Genomic DNA, 14,304 nt, shown 5'->3' with positions numbered 1-14,304 from the left:
CTAATTGCAGGATACTTAACAACTCTTTATAAAATTTCTTAAGAAGATCGCTGACCTGATATGACATTGAGGCATGTAAACCATAAATGTAATTAATCAGCCAAACCAGATTCACCTAATTAGGGAATTTATCTCCACCAGTTATTGAGGGAGTGACTCAATCCTGGATTTATAAAAGAAAAGGATTTGTTAACAGCACTTAAATTCACACTCTGTAAAAAAAACTATGCACTGTTTGATGATATTGGCCAAACTCTAGACTATTATAGACTCACTATCAAGAATGAACTTGAGCTAGGTGGCATTGGCACATGCCACTAATCCCAGCATTCAGGAGGTAGAGTCAGGCAGATCTCTGTGAGTTCAAGGCCAGCCTGGTCTACAGAGCGAGATCCAGGACAGGCACCAAAATGACATGAAGAAACTGTCTTGAAAAACCAAAAAAAAAAAAAAAAAAAAAAAAAACCCGAATATTTTTGATAAGAAGTTATAATTTTAGTGGGAACTAGAAGTTGGCCATGTTATTTCCTGACATTTAGTAATGATATTGTCACCTTCTATACACAGGAAGTAAAAATTATATTGATTTCCTATAAGGACTCAACTTATTTTTGGTAAATCTTCCCTCACTTTTCTATTATAGTTGAGATAACTCTTCTCTTAAGACCAAGTTAGAACTGTTCTGGTAAATATTTAACCAATTTCTTAAAAGAGAAAAAAAATCTTGATTTGTGGTATTTGCTGATTTCAGTGGTGCCAATACTCCTGCTAGGTAGACTGTTAGCTCTAAGAGGGAATAGTGAACAAGCCCCACAAAGCAGAGGGTGATGAGGACCTCCTGTCCCCTCCCCTCCCTTACCCTCCTCACTCCTCTTCTTCACTCTTCTCTCCTCCTATCCCTTCTCTTCTCTCCCTCCTTCCCCTCTGTCATCTTTTCTGAGAAGGTGTCTTACTGTTTTCCTAGCTTGTTCTTGAATGGCTATTCTCAATAGATCCTGCCATTTCAAGGTCCCAGGAAGTCATATTTTCTCTATTTCAATTCCCTAACTGACAAAAAGATAATAAATAAAAAATATACCCTTCAATTACAATGGTAATATTTTTCTAATCCATGCCCAAGCACAAATACCTTTGAGGTAAAGATTATAACTCGAGCTCATCTGCAGTTTGCAGGCATTTCACCTACAGCTATTGCTCTAATCTTTTTCAAAGATTTATTTTTATATTTTATTTATGTGCATTAGCACCACTGAAATCAGCAAATACCACAAATTTTTTTCTCTTTTAAGAAATTGGTTAAATATTTACCAGGACAGTTCTAACTTGGTCTTAAGAGAAGAGTTATCTCAACTATAGTAGAAAAGTGAGGGAAGATTTACCAAAAATAAGTTGTGCATATATGTGGGATTATGTGCATATGGGTGCAGGTGCCCATCAAGGCCAGAAGAGAGTGTCAGAGACCCTGGATCTAGAGTTGGGGCAATTGTGTGCCACCTGCCATGGATGCTGCAAACTGAAAGCAAGTCCTCTGACAGAACAGCATTCATTCTTAACCATGGAGTCATCTTTCTAGCTGTTTGCTATAAATTCCTTCATATTGCTGAATCTTATTTCATTTCTCACCTCCTTCCTAATCATCAGTGCATTACCTTTTGGCATCAGTAGCCACTATGTAGGCAGCTATAGTAGTTAGCAATAAAATTATACCTTAGGTTGATTCTGTAAAGTAGCCTTTAAAGATTTATATATAGGACTCTCTTTGGATTGTGCTTTAAAGGGGCAGAGGAAGGAGGACCAGGGAAGAGGAGTGATTGGTATAACTGTGATGCTTATCTCAGAGGCTCCAGAATCTCTCCTGGGAACTCTGACACTGAGATGCTTCATTCACACAGTTCTGAACTGTGGTGTTGGGGAAGCTCCCTTGTTTACTATTAAGCAGTCACTGATGTAGAAGGCAAGGACCCTCCTGCAAGGAGGTTCCATTTGGTGTTTCCTAGAGAGAAGCACAGCTGTGCATTTGAATAAACCATCAGCTAGGAGAATGAATGACTCTCATAGAAAGAAGGCCTGAGTATATGAATTGTGCTCCTTAAACAGATTTGTTTCATAAGGAAACTCACAATATTCAGAATGGTCTCTTTTCTCATGAATACATACAAGATTGACGTTACAAGGATAAATTATATCTTCAGTCCTGAGATCACAACTTATTTTCATTATTTATTTCTTAATACCCCTTTCTCCATCAGAATATTCATATCTTTCTCAAGCTGTGGTTTCTAGACCTTTGGCTTGTGTATTCAATGTAGGTAGGTGGCTTGGAGGAGCTGACAGAAACATCACAAAATAACTGTGATAGATGGGGGCTGCCACTCTGTGGCCATCAGTTCTTGGTGGTGGTACTCCTTTCTGACCGTATTCATTGTGGTAGGGTTTTATTGTTTTTGATGTTGGTCTGGGATGTGAGTCATTTCTGGAAGTTTCCTCATGGTTTGGAAACTCCAGAATCTCTTACCCAACAGGTCTATGAATCAATGCAGGGTTCTGCTAACTGACAAGTATACACATTCTGATCATATTACATAGTGGACCAATGATTGTGAATCTACTCTAAGCCATATGTAGGATGGGACTATACGTATTACCAGCTTCCTGTATCTCATTTTCTTACTTGAAAGTCAAAATATGTTTTTCAATTTCTTGGTATCAGTATTAATTTAGACTCTTCCTATCATCCATAAAATATCTGGTTATTATTTTTCCTATGTGGGTATACCATGGTCTTAGGTCCTTTGGTGAAAATTGGGGGTGGGATTATTGCCTTTTGGAGATTATATAAATTTAAAAAGTTCTTTTTCATGAAAACTCAATAAGATTTTGTTTAATTAAGATGTTTGAATGTAGAAACTGAGTAATGCATCCTTGCTTTTTATGGGTCATCTGCCCCATCAATTCATTGTAATATTTTTTTTTTGGCCATATACATTAGACAGCATATTTCACAAACTTTAAGTCTATTTTCTCCCTAGAATATTGCATTCTACCATTTGCACATCAGGCCCCCAAGACTTCATCACTCTTTCCAATAAATGTGCCATCTTGAGAAAGTGTCTCAGGGTCCTCTCATCCACAGTTTTTAAAAAAGAATTTACTACCTTTAAGCCTAGATTCAGTGGAGCAGTTACCTATGAACCTCTGAATCATTTCTGAACACTCTCCCCATGCTGTTTTTTTTTTTTTTTATTGTTTTGGTAAATCAAGTGTCATCTGGCCCATGGGTCATACTTGGTGGCTCTCATGGATTAAGCAGCACTCACTGTGTCATGGATACCTCTCTGACCCTTCCATCTTTCCTGCAATGGGCTCTGGTATTGTTAGCACCACTACTTCACTGCTTCAACACTATCTTAAGTGTCAATCAGAATGTTAAATTTTGCATCATCTTATCCAAGGTTCTATTTTATTCTCTGAATGACATCTTGATTCAGCACGTTCAAGATCTCATATATATTCTTCCAACTCTTACTGGTTCCTTATGCTTAGTCCTGGAGCTTCATAGATAGATGAAACTGTTCATCTCTTATAGTGCTTTCCTGAGGGATATGTTGTGAGCCCTAGCTACTGTCCTCAGAGGCCAGGCGGGGAGGTAGGGCTAAATCTTCATAGGCAGCATATATGCTGTGCTTTGTGATGGGCGGTTTTATGTGCCAACCTAACCAGGTTATAGTCATGTTACATGAACAACACTGGTCAATCTTGGTTGTGAGAGGATTTTGTTGTTGTAATGAAAGTCAAAATACCTCATGTAAGGAACATGAACCTATGGAAAGTGAGCCTGATTCAATGAGTAGAAAGAACTGTGCTGTAAGTTCCATGTGTTAACTGTTGTCACCAGTGGAGCACTGAAGGACATATCTGAATTCATGATTCCCAGAAAAAAATCAACTTTTTGACTATACCATCACTCTGTCCTGTTAGTTCTAGCATGCCCTTTATGATGGCCTGTCCTGTGGCTTTTGGCCTTGCCTAGCTAATCCTTATAGTTGACTATGTGAATCTCTTACAATAAGTCTATTTCTGTATTTTTCTGACTACTCTTGCTTTTCTGGTAGATTGTTGCATCTTTAAAGACAAAGGCCTGCATACCTTCAGAAGAGAGACCTTACAAATCTTAAACAGTAACACCTTTTCAATTCTGTAGCTTCAAAGGACTTGAGGATGGCAGAGAGATATTATTTCCTGGGGTGTATGCCCAAAGCTCTCATTCTAAGTTTTACAACCATGTTATTTTTTTTAATGGAGACTTATTTTGGTACAGAAGACTTGAGAGGTTGGAGAATTCAGCTTTCTTTGCAGTCTATCCATTATTAAATTGTCAGGCCTGATATTTATCTTATTTTCTTTTTAGCTGTGAGGAGTAGGGGCTAATCTGTATGCCACCATACTATTCTTTATGTTTTAAAGATACTTTAACACACACACACACACACACACACACACACACACACACACACATATATTTATAATATATTTATTTGCATATCTTACCCCTTTTGTTATTACACAATGCTATGACTGACTACCATATATTCAATTCTGCAGCCTAGGAACACATGTTGACTTAGGAGTTCTATAGTTTTTTTTCAGCTATTCCTTGAAATTTTCCACCTTCTTGGATGTCTACTATCAAAAGAACTAGGGTTTAAGTGCCATAGTGTCTCTGTTAGGTTTCTGTTTTAACTCTCAAGATAATTTATACTGTTCTACTCTAACTTCATAATTGCCAGGATAGTCCTTAGAAATTCCATTCTGCTTATTCATATTCAAAACTCTGCTATGACTTAAGACTGCCTGAATACTGTCTAAAAGCCACAAGTTATCTCGCAAGCCACCAGTGATCTCCCTTTTCACCTTACTGTACAAAGTTTGTCCCTCATTCATCGGGAGTGATATTTTCCATTTGACCATGGAGCCTTCGCACATGCTGTTTCCTCTTCCTAAACTATTTTTCACACACACACACACACACACACACACACACACACACACACACACACAATCTCTTACTTAGTTGTTAGTTATATTTTATATATCAGTGCTTTGTGGAAATGTTCTCATCAAGAAAATTAATGGAAGAGGCTTGGAAGGCATTAAAACATAAATAATCTCTTCCTATTTGGAGTTGACTAAAAATAGATCACTCATTTGTAAGGACCACTCCTGACTTGATGCTTGTGTTACACAACTGAGCATCTCCAGGCTGCTGTTGAAAAGGCCGTTAATAATTTTTTATTAATACCATGTGGCTTAAAACACACCCCAGTGCTCAAGCCACGTCCTGGCTTTTAGTAGTATTTATACATTATCAAAGAAGTCGCTGATTTCCATAAAGCTGAATAACTTTTTAGCTTTTTTAAAAACAAGGAATGGAGAGGGAATGAAATCTTGTTTTTACGGCTCTTCCAGTTGTTCGTTTTGAGCTCTGGTTAATCATTTTTGTTTTCGCTTAGGTTTCTATGCCTGATAGAATTTACGCTGCTTCCTCTGTTTGGGAATCATCTATTTCTCAAGCCCTATTTGGACCAAGCCCTATTTGGACTACTCTCTCTGTACACATTCTGGTTTCCCCAATAACATTTAGCTTTGCTTTTTCCATGAAACCTTTCTTCATTCCATGCATCACACTTGCCCTCATTTAAGCCTTCACTCTTATCTCAGCACTCAGGCTCTGTGCACTCTGTTAGGCCAAGTTCATAGTCCTTTGTGTGTGCACATGCTTTGTCTTTATGCCATGAAATTCTAGAAGTTAACAATGTTTGATTTTTAAGAATTCTTCACTGTTCCTAGCAAAATGTTTTGCTCAAAGAATGAACAATGGATACTTGGTGAATATATAATTCAGTTTAATGACTGACAGTTCTAGAGACTAGTAAGGGATAATCAAGAACCACATAGGTGCCAGGAGCACAGAAATAATATGGTGAAACAGTGGGTTAAAGACCAGAAAAAGACCCAAGAGGAAGAAAAGAAATAAAAACTCTCGAAGGAAAGGAGACTTAGAGTCTCAAGGTTATTTGGTAGAAATGATGATGTTGTGACTAATGTGATGAGTCTTCAAGACCTCTGTGCTTAAGAGAAGTATACTGTCTTCAGGTGGTTTTCTTTTTCAGTTAAAAGTTAAAGACAATAAATAGGGAATTCAGTCCGGGGAGGTAGAATGTATGTTCAAAATAAAAAAATAAGTCAGAGTAAGAATCTTGCCCCATTGCACAAGAGGATATGAAATTTTTCACTCAGAAAACTGAAGTTCTAAAGATAGGGTTGGCCTTAACGGATCTCTATGGGATGATGCCTTGAGGGTCACAAACAGTTGAGTAAATAAAACTGAAATACAGAAATCTTCTGTGGACTTTAGCATTTGGTTACCTATCATTGGTATTTTTATATAAGGTAGTCAACAGTTTTGGGTTGACTGAATTCAGTTTTTATTCTTTTGTTTGGATATTGTATTGACATGGTTTCCAAATCTGCTGTAAGTAATACTAAGTAAATCTTCAAAAGGCACCAGTTCGTCTACATTTTCTTTTGATTATCGTAGTCACTTTGGACAATAGTATTAAAACTTAGAAAACCCAGACTTTAGATGGCTGAAATAAGATCATTCAATCTTGCAGTTCTTATAACTGTTCAAAGTCAAGAGAGATAAAGATCTCCATTTGACATCAGGGCATACCAATTTTCAATACCTCAGTTCACACTAATACATTTTATGCATGAGCTCATCTCTTCTTTTATATTATACACATTCCATGGTGCTTGTAAAAAATTTTCAACACAAGACTCATTGTATTCCATCACTCTTATATTCTGAGATTCCAGCCCCCAAACAGAAATGATCTCATAGTTGATGAATCAAGTCTTAGATGGAGTATGAAAAGGACAGATCATTGCTAGGAGAATTGGGGACATGAAGTGTGATGGCATTTTGAATTTTGAATTAGATACCCATCAACAAAAGAAGCTCAATTTTGTACCATAGCCCTGATCATACACAGGCAGGCTTTCCTTTTTCCTTTCAGGCAGTCTTAATAGCATGCACTTTATTTGCTTACCAAAGTAAAACTCAAAAGCATTAAATGTAAGACAAATAGCTGCAGTGATTATTAGAAAAAGTATTCTATATTGCAAAGCAATTTTCAGAAACAAGAAAGCTTTGATTGTAGCTTGGCACTCAGTGTAGTTGGCCAGAACACTACGAATCTGTTCAGTGTAAAAAATAGAATAAGACTTTTCTTGGTTTACAGCACATTATTTTTTATATGATGCTTTTTATTTTCCTATTATGAATATAAAAATTTCTATTTATTCTTTCACTTGATAACAAACTAAAGAAGTAATGTTTTTCTTTTCTCTCTATTTTTTTGAAGTTTATAAATAGAGTAGCTGAATCAAAATCAATGTAGTATCAACATAAACATGTACCTGTGACTTCTTAAAGAAACAATTCCCAGGGCATCTATTATATTTAAATCTCACAGATATGGTGGGACTTGAGTTTATTACATAATAATAATTGTTTTTGATTAGTAGATAAAGATCATGTGAGTCAATTATATTGGATAATTTTGTAACCAGAAATTAGAGGAAAATTAGATGCACATGTACAGCCCATTGTCCAGGGATGGTAACTTTTTCAGCTGACTGTTGTTATTTTATGAAGAGTTTTTATACTATGCCAAGCCAAATCATTTAGCTTGAATTTTATTTTGTCAAAGTTATATATGCACATTTTTTTATGATTAAGAACTATATAAACGTGGTACCAGAGTTAAGTTCTTTTCTTTCTCCCTCTATTCAGAAGTGACCCTTGTTTAGGTGACACTTAAGTTTCAAAATATGTTTTTAGTTGTTGCTCTTTGATTTTTATTTTCTTGTCTATTATCTATTGCAAGCCACATATTGGGCTCATTTTTATTTCTTATCATCTTCCCCAATGATAAACTTGCACAGACAATTTAAACATTTATACTGTTGTTTGTCCATTTATAAGATATTCATTGCTGAGTCATATGGTACAATATTATTTTTTACTTTAATACACAACTATTTGTTTTCACTAAAGTCATTTGTCAGCCAGTGTCTTCTTTTACACACAATAATGTGCTTACTGCTATTTCAACTTCAAGTGTTCTTGGCAAGTTTTTCTAGGAAGAACCACAAATCTGTTAAGCTTTTAATCTTTTAGACCTTGTGACCTCTGCTCTTCGGCTCTGGATAAGGCCCCAGGTTGGAATCATAACATCCCATACATGTGATGTTCCTCAGAGTTGTTCAGTTGTTTGGACATTCATATCTTCTTCCACAGTTTTCTTATTGAGACCTCAGGGATCCTCTGCTTCTCCATCATGGAGCCAGTGTTGACTCTCTTTCTCTTTGGTCCTGGAGATACTGTTTCCTCTCATCTTTGGTTAAATCTTTTGCTTCTTGTACTACATTCCTTTGTTTTTCTTGTGAGAAATTTTTTCTAGAAGCTTTTAGAAAGAGGATATATCTGAGATAATACCAATTCTTAACACATAGGGTTTTTTTTTTTTGAGAATTCATTGTGATGTAAAAATAGTGTCCTTCTGCTTGCTTTCTTGCTAACATTTCATTGGACTCTGAACTTGACTAAGAGACACTAACAAACCAAGAGGAAATTTATATAAGACATTATTTTGCTTAGAGATAATGAAACCAAAAGAGTCAGGTGTAACTGGCACTTGTAACTACATCACTCTACTGATGCATTGCAGTACTTTTATTTTTTATTTTTTGTTTCTTTATGTTCTTGTTTTCTGAGACACTTTCACGTGTATCCTTGCTAGCCTGGAACACACTTTGTGGAGCACACTGGTCTTGTACATTCAGGGATCTCTAGTCCCACCCCAGTCCTGTAGCAGCCTACTCGGAGGGGCTGCTCCTTCCACCTCAACTCCATTCACTGGAGACTCAATTTATACAGACCAAGGGTCTCCCTAGCCATTTCATCCCCATCTCTACAAATTATTCTTTACCTTACTGCAACCTATTTTCAGGAACCCCTGCTCTCTACATACCTTTAATTCCTTAGGAGCCCTGCCTTATGGTGTGGACAGAATCACCTTAGCTCTTTCCTGCAGGTTTTTCAGCCTTTTATTCTTGCCCATCTCTATTCCTCTCTGCTACCCACTAACTTACAAAAGCATGCTCTACAAGGCAATTCACAGCTACCACAAAGTAAAACAAAACAAGAAATGGAGCCCCCACCCAACAAAGACAAGACCAGATATCATCACTTAAAACCACCTTGATCATCCCAATTCCAGATGACTAGGCACCAGTGAAAAAACTCAAACATTAATAGCCGAGACAATGTCTCTACTACAATCCAGTAACCATAGTACAGTAGGCACAGAGAAGTACAGTGTAGTAGAAGCATAAGACAAACAGTTAAAAAAATCAATTATCAATATGTTCAAGACTGCAAAGACGATATAAATAAATCCCTTAATGCTATGAAAACATTAAAAAAAGAATGGGATGAAATAATGAATACAGTTTGAGACATGAAAGTAGAAATAAAATCACTAAAGAAAATCTAAATTGAGATTAATCTGAAAATAAAAAAATTAGGAAGTCAAACAAAAGTCTCAGATGTTGTAACTGCTCTAGAGGTGGTGGGACCTCGGAGAATAGAGCCAATAAGTAAGGTGGAGTAAATTCATGTAATAGCTAACTTCATTCAGAACCTTAGACAACTTATACTTTGAGGGTTAAAAAAGATCAACCTGAGTAAAGTTCTTCGGAGTTCAAGTTACATAAAAACACAAGGACAAGCCACCTGTGACAAAACATGTTTTTTCTATAGAAGCATTTACAGGATAGTTTAAGCATTTAATTGAATAATACCAGCAAGCAATAATGCATAATATGAAGTAAATTCATTCCTATCCACTACACCTGGGAGGAACATGAAAACACATTCCAACAATAATTCCTTTTTTGTGTGTGTGTTTTGAAGAAACTGAGGTCACAATTCTTTTGTTTTGTTGGAGTGTTGTCACAAGCACTCAGAATCTCTTCATATGACTCTATTTCTGGACCATGTTCTGACCAGAGGTAAGCCTCACCAACAGAGTACAAAATATAGAAGAGAGAAACCTTGGGCATTGAATATTAAGTAGAAGAAATGGGCATCTCAGTTAAAGAAAATGTTAAATCTTTACAAATCCAGGCATAAACATGCAGGAAATCTGGGATACTAGAAAAACAATTAAATCTATGGAAAAATAGGATTAGAGGAAGGAAATAAACACAGGCCAAAGGTGTAGAAAATATTTTCAACAAAAACATAGAAGAACTTTTTTTTTTAATCTGAAGAAGGAAGTGCCTGTCAAGGTACAAAAAGCACACAGAACACCAAATAGACTGGGTAAAAAACAAATTCCCCATGATACATAATAACCAAAATACTAAATATACAGAAGAAAGAATATTAAAAGCTGCAAGAGAAAATACCAAGTAACATATAAAAGCAGACCCATTAGAATAACAATTTCTCAGTGGAGACTTTAAAGCCAGAAGGGCATGAACAGATGTTCTACAAACTCTGAGAGATCACAGATACCAGCCTAGAATACTATACCCAGCAAAACTATCAATCACAACAGACAGAGAAAGGAAGAAATTCCACAATAAAACCAGATTTAAGGGAACTCTGTCTACAAATCTATCTCTGCAGAAGACACTAGAAGAAAAACCTCAACTTGAAGAGGTCAAACACATCCAAGGAAACACACGGAATAAGTAATAGCAGACCAGTAAATCAAAAGGGGTCAGGGGTGGGGAAGCCTCATCATTACAACAAAATAGCAGGAATAAATAAATACTGATCTTTGATAACTTTTAATATTATTGGTCTCAATCCTACATTAAAAAGATACAGAGTAACTCATTAGATTAAAAAAACAGAATCCATCTTTTATTGCAAACAAGAAACACACCTAACCACCAATGGTTGACATGTCCTCTTGGTAAAAGGGTAGAAAAAAGATATTCCAAACAAAAAGAGTCAAGAAGCAAAATGAGCAGCCATTTTAATATTGGTCCAAATATATTTAAAACCAAAACTAATCAGAAGGACACTACATACTCATCAAAGGAAAAGTTCATTGAGACAATGTAACAATTCAAAACATACACCAAACACAAGGGTACCCAAGTTCATGAAAAAAAAAAACACTATTACAGCTAAAATCATGTATCTGCTTCACACAGTGATAGTTGGAAACTTCAGTACCCCACTCTCTCCAATACTAAGCCATCCAGACAAAAATTAAAGAGAAAAGTGATGGAGTTAAATGATATCATTAATCAATGGACCTAAAATATATTTTTTTAGAACTTTTCATCCAAACACAAAAAAATATACCCTCTTCTCTGCAGCTCATGAAACCTTCTCCAAAACTGATCATTTTGATTGAAACACAAAGTAAGTCTATACATATTCAAGAAGATTGAACTAACACTCTACATTCTCTCTGAGCACCATGAATTAAAACTGGATATCATCAACAACAGAAACAACAGAAAGCTCACAAACTCATGGTGTTGGATAAGTCACTAATAAATAAAAATTGGTCAGGACATAAATTAAGAAGGAAGTTAAAAACTTTTTGAAATTGAATGAAAATGAATATACAACATACCCAAATCTGTGGGGCACAATGAAAACAGTTCTAAGAGGAAAGTTTATAGCAGTAAGTGACTACACATAAAAAGAAGAGATCTCATGTTCATAACTCAGTGATACACCTGAAACATCTAGAAAAAAAGAGAACATAAAACCTAAAAGGAGTAGACATCAAGAATTAAACTCAGGACTGAAATCAATGAATAGAAACAGAACAAATGCAAAGAATCAATGAAACAGAGTTGGTTCTTTGAGAAAGTCAATAAGTTTGACAAACTTTTAGCCAAATTAACTAAGGAGAGAGAAGATACAAACTGATAAAATTAGAGATGAAAAGGAGGACATAACAACAGTCATTGAGGAAATCAAGGTATTCATTAGGACACATTTTAAAATCTGTACTATACCAAACTCAAAAACCTGAAGGAGATGTGTAAATTTCTTGAAATATTAGACCTACTTAAGTTCAATCAAGATCAGATAAGCAATTTAAACAGACGAATGATCCTTGGTCAAAAATTAGAAGTAAATAAAAGTCTCCCAACAACAACAACAACAACAACAACAAAATTCAAGGTCAGATGGATGAAGTGAAGAATTCTATCAGAACTTCAAAGAAGAATTAATATCAACACTTGTCAAAATATTCAGCAAAATAGAAGCTTAATGAACATTGCCTAATTCTTTTTATAAGAACACAATTACCCTGATATTGAAACTACACAAAAACCCAGCAAAGAAAGAACATTATGTACCATATATCCTATGTGAACATAGATATAAAAATTTCAATAAAATACTTGTAAACTGAATCCAAGAACACATCAAAAAAGGTTATCTCCAGTTATTAAGTAGGTTTCATTACAGAGTGTAGATATAACAGTCTTATTAAATAAGAAAATAGAGATTCAGGGATGCCTCAATATACATTAACTGATAAATATAATCCACCATAAAAACAGGCTAAAATAAAAAAAATACAATAATCTCATTAGATACAGAAATGGCCTTTGACAAAATCCAACATTTTTTTCACGATAAAAGTCCTGGAGAAACTATGGATACAAGTTACATACCTAAACATACTAAAGGCAACTTACAACAAGCTCACAGCCAACATCAACCTGAACATAACAAGGATGTGTACTCTTGCCATACCTATTCAATATAGTGCTTGAAGTCTTAGCTAGAGCAATAAGACAACTGAAGGAGAGCAAGGGGATGCAACTAGAAAAGAAAAAGGTACAAATATCTTTATTTTTGATATTTTGTACATAAAGAACCCTATCAACTCTACTGGGAAATTCCTACAGCTAATACATGCAAAGTAACAAAATTAATATAAAAATTAGTAGCTTTCCTCTGTACAAATGTCAGACTAAGAAAGAAGTTTTGTAAATAATACGTTTCAAAATAGCCAATATGTATGTATATATATATATATATATATATATTATATATATATATATATATATACCTTGGGATAATTCTAACCAAGCATGTGCAAGTCTTGTATAACAAAAACTTTAAGATATCAAAGAAACAAATTGAATAAGACAACAGAAGATGGAAAAAAACTCCCATGTTCATGAATCAGTAGAATTAATATAGTAAAAATAGCCATCCTACCAAAAGCAATCTACAGATTCAATGCAATCCCCATCAAAATTCCAACACAATTCTTCACAAAAATTGAAAAGAAAATTTTCAGCTTCATATGGAAACACAAACACACACACACACACACACACACACACACACACACACACAATCTGGGTAACTAAAACAGTCCTAAATAATAAAGAAACTTCTAGAGCTATCACAACCCAATTTGAAGATGCACTACAGAGCTATAGTAATAAAAGCAACATGGTATTGGCATAAAAACAGACATGTTGATCAATGGAACTGAATTGAAGACCCAGACATAAGTTCATATACCTGTGGACACTAAATCTTTGACAAGAACCTCAATGTAAATCCAGATACCCTGAATCTGATAGAAGAGATAATGGGGAGTAGTTTTGATCTATTGGCACAGGAAAAGACTTTCTAAACAGGTCATTGATAGCACAGGTTCTAAGCTAACAACCAATGAATGGGACTCTGGTGGTTTGAATAGGAATGGCCCCTATAGGCTCATGTGTTTGAAAACTTGGCCCATATGGAATGGCAGTATTATAAGGGGTGGCTTTGCAGGAGGACATGTGTTACTGTTGGGGTGGGCTTTGAGGTCTCATAAGCTCAAGCTATGCCCAGTGTATTACACCATCTCCTGCCTGTGGATCAAGATGTAGAACTCTAAGCTCCTTCTCCATTACCAAGTATGCCTACACACTGCCATGCTTTCTGCCAGGACAATAATGGACTAAACCTCTGAAACTGTAAGCCCATCCCAGTTAATTGTTTTCCTTTAGAAGAGTTGCCATGGTCTTGGTATCTCCACATAGCAATAGAAATCCTAACTAAGACAGGAACCTCATGAAAGTTGAAAACTTTTGTAGGGTAAAGGATCCCATCATTTGGACAAAATGGCAGGGTACAGAAAACAAAGATTTCTTTACCAATCATAAATCTGGTAAGTGGTTAAC

Source organism: Peromyscus leucopus, chromosome 6 (assembly GCF_004664715.2).
Source record: "Peromyscus leucopus breed LL Stock chromosome 6, UCI_PerLeu_2.1, whole genome shotgun sequence".
Taxonomy (NCBI): Eukaryota; Metazoa; Chordata; class Mammalia; order Rodentia; family Cricetidae; genus Peromyscus; species Peromyscus leucopus.
Note: the sequence above shows the minus strand (reverse complement) of the source record.